This window comes from Spea bombifrons, chromosome 6, assembly GCF_027358695.1.
Source record: "Spea bombifrons isolate aSpeBom1 chromosome 6, aSpeBom1.2.pri, whole genome shotgun sequence".
NCBI lineage: Eukaryota > Metazoa > Chordata > Amphibia > Anura > Pelobatidae > Spea > Spea bombifrons.
In genome coordinates, this window is record NC_071092.1 from 4,412,754 (window position 1) to 4,424,374 (window position 11,621).

The following is an 11,621-nucleotide window of genomic DNA, read 5'->3' on the forward strand; positions in this document are numbered from 1 at the left end:
ACGTTGAACCGGTTTCTACGGACAGTAAAATTTAAGCTATCCACGCCAAATCACTTTGTTTGGAAGAAAAAGTAAAAAGCGCTGGAACATAAAAGGATGGGAAGGAGATTTAAATTCAAATTAATTACCCATAAACTCTAGTTATACCTGCGCAGAACTGAAGGCGATAATTACAAAGCATTTGAATGAGCGGTAAAAGAAAAAAATAACAGAAACTCGTCTTAAAGCATAAAATGGTATTGTCTTGAAACTAATAGATACAGCAAGTACCAAATGGAGCAGAAATATTTATATTGTATCCATTATAAAAACACTAAAAAATAAATAAAATAAGATAATTAACAGAGGGGGTATCCCAGTATCTTACAAACCGTATTCTGCTGGCCCAGCATGCATGTTCCAGTGTAAATATTTTAGCATTTGCAAAAAATATTTTTTTTTCCCCTAATTTTATAAATTTATGATTATCTATTTTTTTCAAAGTAGATTTTTTGAAAAGAAAGAATAGGGTGGTTCACTTTGTTCATGGATCCTATAATAACGTGAGCAAGTTGGGCTCATGTGTAAAGAGGAATTCCCAATGCAGAGTGGCAAAAGTGACGCAAGAACAGTCCATTGGTTGTCATGGTGATTACACCACTTTGTCTTCACACACAGTCAACCCAATGAGTTAGTGATGAAATATGAACCGTGGCATTCTCAGATGTCATCTACAAGATGCCCACATGACCCAGTGACTTACTTGTACGGGTTGGTGGGGAAGACCACCACAGACTTTGTGTATGAGGTCATCAGGAGCGTTGATATAGCTTTGGAAGCCACAGTAATAAAAAAGCGATCTAACCCTCCAGAACCTGTTTGTCAATCAGTGTCATTGTTTAATAGTTGCTTAGTTTAAAGTTCACACCAAGGAAGCTGAGATGGGTGGCAGCCTGTGGCAGAACTAGCCTTACCTAATCCATTTCCCGTGCAGAAAAGACTGTCTAACCCAATGAAAAGCAATCAGCAACTTAACAATAGGGGAGAAAAAAACAACAGAGAGGAAGAATCTTGCAGATCCTGAGAACAGGATTAAGATAAAGATGGCGGCCCCCATGGTATTCGAATAAAGTGGATTATAATATAATATATACTGCACATTGGTTACTTTCATTTGTCACACACCATTACATACTATTACTAATGTATAAGAAAAATACCTATAAGAAAACAGGAAAACAAGACAGAAATCCAACAAAATCTAAAGCACGGAGACTATATGTGTTTTTCTTCATCTAGATTTTAGTTATGTTATTTTCCAGCCCTTTAACGGCGTTTGATGAGCTCTGTATGCTTAATTAATAAGGCATCTGATTCCTCCCTTGGAACGAACAAACAGCATGAAAATTTTAACATTTAAGTTGTTTTCTGTCACATTGGGAACCTAATTAGGTGTTTACTGTTTCGTCAGTTTCCATGACAAATCTTGATATGTTTAATGCTGAAAAAAAAACTTAATGTTATTTTAATAGCTCCGCTAACACTTGGTTAAGCAGAAGTGAGCACCTTATTGTTTTCTTTTGTAGTCGACAAATGACAGAATTATAATTTTACGGAATGTGTAATTTAATGTGAAATTTAAAAACAACACATTATATATATATATATATATACCTTTTAATGCTCAGATCAAACCAAGTTTGCTTCTTTGTATTTATCACATTTTTAGTCTACGACCAAACCTGGCGGCATCCTTATTAAACGATGTGTTGCCATATCAGCAGAAAATGCTTCCTAACTTTCCTATTGTGCTTTTACATGTTTAAATCCTCGGAGAAAGAAATATAATATAGATTTTCTTCGATTTATTAGATACCTAACACAAATTTATTTCAAATTCATTTTTAAGCAAATGAGCACCTCTAAGGCTCAAAAAACCTTTAAGTTCCCCAAATTCCAAAACCGATTCCTGTGTTATCATGATATACACAAACGCTTTGATAATCTTGATTATATCAGATTTAGGCATTTTTGTAAATAAAAAAACCATAAAATAAGTAAAATGTATTTTTTTTCTTGCTTTTTTTCACGTGTTCCTCATTATAACTGGGTTGTATTATACCACAAAATAAAGTGTTTCAGGAACAAAATAACAAACAAAAAAACTTTTAGCCAGCATTTGATTCCCAGCAATGCTTCAGGCCGCACTGGGTAAGCAAAATTAGGCTAAAAAAAGAAATAATTCTATTCATTTTTTTCAGGCAACGAGTAATTATTAAAAAAGGTAGTTTAGCAAACAGCCATACTCCCATGAGAAAGAAGACTAATCCAAAATGAATATATTATTTAGTTCCATTTCCAAGGTTAAATATATCCCAGCCTTTTAATCCATTGAACTTCAAATGACAATAATTCTAATAAGTAGGTTATCTTTACCTAGTTTTTGTATTTTCTAAAATGTAATGTATTATACGCTATAGGAAACATGATTTATTTTATTATGTGTTCAGCGAAGTGTTATTTAATTCGTGCATTAAATCCCAATTTATTTTCTATTTAAATTGTAGGTTTTATTTGTTTGTTTACCCCTTTTGGAGTTGAGTCAACCAGCGATGAACCACAAAACTAAAAGCTTTATTAGGAGGGTGATTTCTTTTTATAACATAGTATGTTGTATTGCTTCAGAAGGTTTGTCTTTTTCTTTTTATGGACAGGTCATGTTCCCGATGGAGATCCATCATGGAGTATTGAAAGATCTCAACCTCTGTTGTCTCCATGTTGGTTTCTGAATTGGACATTTCTTAACTTCTGTCCTCAGAACCCCAATTTTCTTTTTGAAAGGGTATTTGTATGGGTTCTTGGTTTGAAACCTCCTAAAAAAGTAAAGTGATATGAGCGTAAGCCAGAAGGTGTACTTCTAGAAGACTATTGATGTTCGATGGCCTGGTCATGAAATATGTAAGAAGAATGCATTTTAGAAATATGTAGCAAGAATGCCGTAGAAGGGCGTTGGTTAATAGATTTAAGCTGCTTAGTTATATTTCGATGGGACTGTTGGCTACATTGTTGCACCTAGACCTTTTGGCACTTGGGTCGAAGGTCCTTGGCGCAGGAAGATTGCCTCCAGGTCGCTCACGCGCGTTCCTCACCTCTCGGCAGCTGCCCCTCTTGCCCCATGGAAGTCACAGACCTAGTGCTAAGTGGATTTGCACCGAAGCGCTTAATGGCTACTAACCAACAGCAAAAACACATTATATTCAGTAGGTTATGACGTTCAACCTCCTAAAGCCGTGGGATATACACTACCTGGACTTCGTCCTTTGTTATTGAGATGCACAAAACATGTCGCGGAGCGATTATTCTGTTGATACTTTATATCGGATGAGCAATCAAAGATTTTTTAGCTGCTTATACTTTTTTTAGATGATACTTTAGTTGATCTTGAATCCACTTTGTATACATTTTAGTAATAGCGTCTAATAAAATAGTCACTTAGGTTAAAAAAAAGCCTTTTCGCAATAACAAATAGTCATTTTGGTTGGAAAGAAGATGAAGTTCAACCCTTACAGATACATCTCTCCAAAATACTGCACTTTTCACATAAAAATCCAGACAAGTAACACGATCATACCGGTAAACAACCAAGCATTATGGTTCTGAAAGCAAAATCCATTTACCAGTTAATTAACCCCTTAAGGACAATGGGCGGTCCCTAAACCCATCGAAAACAATGCATTTTGACCCCCTACATGTACGGGCTTTGTCATTAAGGGGTTAAAATTAACGTGAACCACCGACAGACCACATGAAATAATCACCTGCCGAAAATACGCAGTGACTTCTTGATTAAAAGACTAAATAATATGAATTTCAAATAGAGGAAACCCAAGTACTTTATGTCTTCATTTAATCTTATACGTTACTTTATAGTCAGAAAAATAATCGTTACCAAATCTACCCTTTTAAAAAAAAAAAAAAAAAAAAAAGTATATGAAAGGCAATGTTAACGTTTCCATACAGGGAGAAAATAAAATCCAGTAATTATTATTTCTTTTGCTAATTTTATTTATTCTCAACAGAATGTTAAACTACTCGGTAATTACAATGTAGCGTGCGATTCGCGGGGCTGTACACAAACTACTTACAGATACCGAATGCCTTGGGGATCGGAGAGAACTTAAAACCATAGGGAGAAGTCAAAATGAATTATTAAGAGCTTGTCTTTTTTGTTAAGGCTTTTTGCAATTATTCAACGTCGGATTTTTGTTAAAAAATAAAAAATAAAAAAAAGCACCTCGAGGAGTGAATTTATTTAAGTGTAGATATATAACAGGATACATATTTGCTTAGTACTGGATCAAGGGAGCAAATTAGATGAATATACAAGAAACTCCAAATTCCTTGCCTTGAGAAAAACTCAAGTGCAAAACAACTCATTCTAGAACTATTCTTCTGACAACTCATTTGAAATCTAGTTTGATTTTTTTTTTTTTTTTATGCCCTGCAGTTTTTATGCATTAGAGCACTTTTTCCCCCCATTCCGCTATTATAAAAATATACCAGGCGAATAAATCATACGGCATCCTTAAAAAAGGGAAATTAAGAAAAAAATTATTTTAAAAAAAAAGAAGGGAAGGAAACCCCCCAGTTTCAGGTAATATAAGGCAGCAAAAGTTATTTATTATGGGGAATAGGGAATGCTGGGAAAAAAATCTGCTTGACCTATATGAATTTACTAGCTCGTAAAAAGGTTATTATGCGTTTGCATCAAAATTATCTCATAAAAACTTAATTTTTTATCATTGTGATCTTCAAACCGGTTGTAGGTGAATTATTCATAGCTGTCATTTTTTTGTTGTTAAGCCCAGAATTCATCTATGTTGCAGGTTTAGACCTATTAATATGCTTACTTTTTGATGATGGGTACATTACAAGTTGTTCAGGTCTTCATGGACCTGGACAACTCATATAGTTACATCATGTCACACAAACATGGATGTACCTTAAACAGCCGCGGGAACTCTGTAGTAGAAACTCCATGGCCAGGGCCGGCCGAAGACTTAACGCCGCCTGGGGCGAAGTTTAAAACGCCGCCCCCCCCGACGCCGCCGCCGCCGCCGCCGCCGCCGGGGGGGGCGGCATTTTAAACTTCGCCGAAGCCATTATCTACCTCCGCCCCCCCGGTACTTACCTTTAAAGAGTCCTGCGGCGAGTCTCCCTGCTCTGCCACGGTGCCGGCTTGTAATGCTGAGCGCCGGAAATTGACGTCACTTCCGGCGCTCTGCATTACAAGCCGGCACCGGGACCGAACAGGGAGACTCGCCGCAGAGGAGAGAGAGAGAGAGGGGCGCCGAGCGGGTAAGCAAAAACCACTCGGTGCCCCTCTCTCTCTCCTCCGCTTCAAAAAAACAAACAAAAAAAAGCGCTTGGGGCGGCAAAGTGCCGCCCCTTCTAAAGTGCCGCCTGGGGCAATTGCCCCAGTCTGCCCCATTATAGGGCCGGCCCTGTCCATGGCTTCCAAAGGAGTTTCCACCAGGCCGAAAGACCCAGTTCATGAAAACATCTCCTCGCTCTACGCCGATGTCCTCTGCCACTTTCCAGCTTAGCTCTGCACAAGGCTGTTGTTGACCCATATGGAATTTCTCGACTTTGGCCAACTGCTCTATCCAAAGATGGCCCTACTCCTCACAATGTTATCTTTAGTTTCTCCCACCAATTCCATTGAGGTTTATTGGTAGACAAAGAGCAAGATGTGATGGCTACAGTGTCTCACCACCAACTCGCTGCAGTCGTTCAGCCCTGGTTGGTTATTTATGAAGTGACCGACCCGGTGCTACTAGGGGGTCCTGTAAGAAAGAGAGACAAAGATATATAGGAGAGACCAGTATAAAGTGTCACATAGAGATTAAAAAGAATCTAAAATTCCATATAAAAAAAGTCCACCATTCAATAAGCAGTTGGCTATTGAGTATCTCTTGTGGCCACTTTGATGTTCTAGAGGTAGATCAAGGAAAATTCTACTCTCTCATGCTGGTCATGATAGTCTATTTGTTGGGTGATTCTTGATGTATTGAAGATGTTTCCTCCTGCTCCTTCTATTGGACCCTCATTAGTTTTCGAAAGCTTCTGCCCTTTATGGAGTAAGGTAATCAGGACAGGTAGCAGTAACTGTCATTTATAACTCAAAATGTAGAAATCCTCCACAAACATCCTGGAATTTGCTCACCTACCTAATTTTGCAAATTAAATATAAATATAAATATAGCGCGAGGAGGGATGCATACATTTCTAACATTTTTCTTTCAATTTGGAACAGAGTTCAATAGATTTGATTATGCTTACGGAAACTCATTCTACAATATGTTTGCTAAAACAAAATGTTAATGTGTCTGTTTCGGCAATCAGCAGACATAAAAGAGGACAAGAACTTACTGCTCTTGTACACGTGGGAGCTAATTATCTGAAAAGACTTTAAAAAACATGTTTTTGCTTTGTTTTTGATACATTAATAAATAATTAATCTGTCATCAGTAAAAAAAAAAAAAAAAACACACAGAACAATTTTTTTTTGTACCACAATTAAAAACAAAGCGCTGACAAAACAAATGCTATTGGACTGGTTGAGATGTTGAATCAAAGAATTATGACTTTTAACAAGTATGACTGTTTTAGACTAGGGATTTGGAGCTGGTTTCTGGATTACATTAAGAATCATAGGGTAAGGGTCACAATGAAAACACAAGAAAGTAACACATAGTTGTCTGCTACATTCTCCCTGCACACTGCCAATCACAATACTTGTATGTCCACCAGGGAGGACTATCCAAGGAACAAGAAGGATTTGATGCCTTAAAGGAGGTAGCAAATAGGCATATCTGGAAGCTCGCAGGACTAGCTGACCAAAGCTCTAATTTCCTGCTCTTTATAAGCATCGGGAGGGGTGTGTGTCTTTAATAAGGGGTGGGGCTTTCCATATATGGACACAGGCGGAGCCCCAGTTAGCCTATGGGGTCTGAGAAGTGTAAGGCAGTGGGCAGAACCTGGGGACTGGGCATTACCAAATTCTGCTACCCTGTCTGGAAACTGAAGACCTTACCCGGAGCCTCTGAGAAGTAGCATTAACCCTGGAGACTCCAGAATAGCCTGGACATTATATCTCATCAGAAGTCACATTCTATGTACTTATGCTTCTCTGAAAGGAACAGATTCCATGGCTCTAAAAAAAAATGTTTTTCCTACTGAAGAAATGAAAGGAAGCTCAGCTAACCAGTAATCACAACGTTCTATCAGCAACAATATCACCCAATAACCAATGCTTTAGTTTTAGACGTTTTATCAGAAAGAAATACTTGTTTTACTGTATATTGAAAATATTGCCATTTCCAAAATACTGTATAAGCATTGTAAATTAAATTAAAAGAGTGAGTCACTGTATTTTATTTAGAATTTTCAGATATTGTTTCAAAATAGAAGATTTGAAAAACTTATATTTGTAGATTTCCTCTTTTTTTTTTTTAAATTAATTTTAGTTCATTCTAGGATAGTATATGTTTGGTGCTACAGAACAGGTGTGTTTGCTTTTAAAAATAGTAATATTGCAAAAATGTTTTGATGGATATTTCATTAATATAATTCCGTTACTAAGCACGTCATTTTTGGTTGTGTGGGCTGTCTTATTTACAATGGATACAATTTCACTTAAATATTGAAACATTTTGCACACACCAAACAACCAAAGGTTAACAAATAACAACATATTGTATATATAAATGTTATTATACATCATATTTGCTCTACTGTGTTAGATTGTTACACAGATTTACCATACATGGATAACGCCTGACATTAGTTCTACTTAGTTCTGCCTGGGTCACCTTAGATTCGTTTTTTCCTATTCTGATGAACACGAGCATGTGAAAGCAAAAGCATGTTTCATTCAAGGAAAAAAGCTTTAATAACATTTTCTCCCTAGTCATCCTTGGAAAAACGGATTTAGACTCATCTTCTTATGTCTTATAATTGGAAGATCCAAGGGCTTATTCATTAAAATGTGATGCGTTGACATCTCTATGTCTTGTGAAGAGCCAAAGTCATTGGTTTTTGCCCACAATGAACTTTTTCAAATATCTAGAATGTTATTTAACTCCTACACATTATTTGGGGCCAAGAGAAATGCATCAGGATTGGTCATCTATTACGAATAGTTAAGAGAGTGAAATGAAATGTTTAACCTACAAACCCTCAGTTTGGTGAATAACAGATAGATCCTTCATAGTCTCTCTTTTTCTCCCTTCTTCTTCGTGTCCACCTTCACATATCCTTTACATCTCCTTTCTTCTCCTCCATTCTTTCTCTCTTCACCGCTGTCCATTTGGCCTACTTAGTGACTGACAAATATATTCTAATAATTGCAGAAAATACAGTTTCCTCCTTGAGGTTTCCACAACAAGTTGAGTTCCCCACCATCGTAGCGTATGCGCCACGGTGTCAACAAGCAGATCTTCAGAGCTTCTGCATTGCTTAAGCAGGCAACGGCATTATTGACGGAGGACTTGTGAGAAAATATCACGAGGTTTATACGAATACCCACCTAGGAAGAAAGCCTGACTTCCCTTGCCCAGCTCCATTGTGCTGTACGTCACCCTCAAACGGAGCGACTAAATCCCAGAAAACCTATAAAATACCATATATTTACAACTTTCCCCATCTGGGGACTGTGACAGTCTTCTATCTCCCGTAAATGTAGGCCAAGTCTTTAATTACCAGTACAAGGTTATGCGAAATGACCCCGAAATTGGACAGAAAATGTTTAATTGTACTTAACTGAAGAGTTTATTTGAAGGGCTATGCCTAAATCTGAATTAACATCAAAATGGGTAACTCTCACGGGAACAGATAATCACTGCTCCCAATTAGGCATGAATATCCATTAAGCTTAAATAGCTAGCATGCTGCTGAAGAGAGGAAACTCAAGGGATTAAATATGTACTCTTCATTGTTAAATGAATCTAATAAATTAAACTAGATCTATTCTATTGATGATGCTTGAAGGCAGAAGCCCAAGTATGATTACTTTTAATAAAATGATTTATATGTTTATCAGTTTCTTACTCTCATCAATAATTACTTCTGATTGATAGCAGAGGGCCCCAGATAGTTTCACTCGAGAAGTAGAACTGATGAATTTGTGAAAAATCTGCAGATTTAAAATGATTAATGTAAATACGTTGAATTATTTTCCTTGTCTCGCCAAACTCTTTCATCTTTTTTTCGGAGGAACTTTATATCATTTGAAAGCTACTTGGTATCTTCCTGTATCGTGTATAATTGGGTTAATAAGGAAATTGCGTTTAATGTATTGGAAGCAGGGGCAGATTCTAGGTAGGTAGGCCCGAGGGTGGGAAGGCAGCCCTTCTACCCAATTACAGGGAGCAGATCTTCTTATTGGGTAATCAGGCTCCCAAGGTTGGCGCTGTACCATGGACCGGTTGGGAAGATCAAAGATCAACCAGTTAACCATCCAGTGGGTTCTAGAATCTGACGGCTTCTATGTTTTAGTACCAATTGGATGGTTAACTGGGTGATCTTCGATCATCCCAACCAGTCCATGGTATAGTGGCAAATTGGGGAGCCTGATTACCCAATAGGAAGGTCTGTCCTACTATGGGCGTTTTTGCCTAGCTGGCACTATGGAGGCCTGTGTCTAACTGGTACAGCCTCCATCAGGGCCGGACTGGCCAGGTAGGTGCTAGGGTCAAATATGTACTGATGCTGCTGCTATTGGTATGAAATTTCCCATCGAAAGATATACAGAAAGGGCAGCGCACAACCTAAAAAGCAATAAAGGCATCCACATTTAGGTTCCCGGGTGCTGCTAGAATAATAATTGGAGTACTTTGACCTAGTCTCGCCAAACTTGGGGATGCTTTGATGTATTCTTGCTCTTTTTAATGATTTTTGCCATAAGGAACCTTTACATTTCCTGCTTGTTTTTTAAGCATCTGTTACTTTTTGTAAAGTTTGGGGTTTGGTAACTTTGTCCTTCCAACTCTCCCATTTTAAATCATGATTATGTCATATAATTATATTATCATATTGTATTATATACATGTACACATACAGAAATGTATATACAGTAATATATACTAATGTATATATCTGTTTGCAAAAATAAAATTATATATATATATAAATATATATATTAATATATAAATATATATATACCTATAATTTAAATTTATATTTTAATTTTTTCTCGTCTATGCATTAAAATTCCTTCCATTTTCTACATGTGTGTGTTACGGTCTTAGTGATTAAATTGAACAATTGAATGAAGAACATAATAGCCTCGTAATTAATGGCAGTCATATTCTTGTAAAAACCATATAGGAAAATTACATCTTTTTCGATTAACATGAAATATAAGTGTCAACTCGGTGATAAAATCCCAATCAATAAAGGAAAATAACAATGTTGTTAAAAGCGGACATAGAAAGGTGTTCGGCGGTAACTTATTTTCAAGGTTAGAACCCCTTTTAAAATAAACGGGATTCATCTTTACACCGTGTCATCTAAATCATTAGAATGTTTGTGTATACAATTATAATCAGACAATAAATTTGGGCGATTGAATGGATTATGTCTGCACTTCGTGACCCCATGAATCTTCAGCTGTCATACCATTAGAAAATGTATGTGTAACAATCAGATGATTACATGGCTCGACCAGATGCTTTCGTCCGAAATTTGAAAGGAGCAGGGTAATTCAGAGTTCAGTAACCAAACTTTGTCTGACGCTCTATTTAACGTAACCGTTTAAAAACCACAGCCTTACATTTCCAAGAGATTTCAAATAAATGCATTTCAAACATGAGCAATATTTTAAAACAAAAAAAAAAAATATAATAACAGATTTCGTCCAGGGACACAAAATAATAGTGTAGGTTGGAAAAATAATCCCATGTTAGTAGGGGAAGTCGTGACGTGGACAACATATGTTTTGATGTTGACCTCTTAAGTCGAGGAGACTTAGTAATTGTTAGATTATTTCGCAAAAAATTCAAGATATCTTTAAAAAAAATAAGGATTCCCATTCTTTTTTGTAATACAATGTAATTTAGGAGATAGTGTTGATCGGAGAGATGTGGAGGGCAGTAGAGGCTGAATGGAGGAGATTTTAGGGACGGTTAATTGGAAACCTAGGTAGAAGTTGACCCCATGAGAAACAAGAAAATTAATGAGGCCATGAGAAGATGCCACTAGTTCTTGCGATACAAGTTTATTTCTTGAAACATGCTTTTTTTCATGGATGGTAATATGTCAGATAACTTATCTGTGGAGGAACGGTCGCAAGATACTTCTCATTTTTCTTCCAAGGTTATGAAGGTTTATAAGGACAATCAAGGGATATGTGAGTGCGATTGTCCCCGTGCCAGCTGGTGGAACGCATTTGTTTCATCCCATACTCCGATGCCAAAAAAAATAAATAACCATTGTAAACGGGGGTAGTTTATGAGGGGAGCAAAATGATGAATTTCCCAAAAGGTCCCATGACTTTAAGTAGACAAATTTGAAGGAACTGGAAGCGACCACCTTGTGCTGGCAACGAGCTAGTGAAAAAAGGGACCACATCTGGTGCTGCT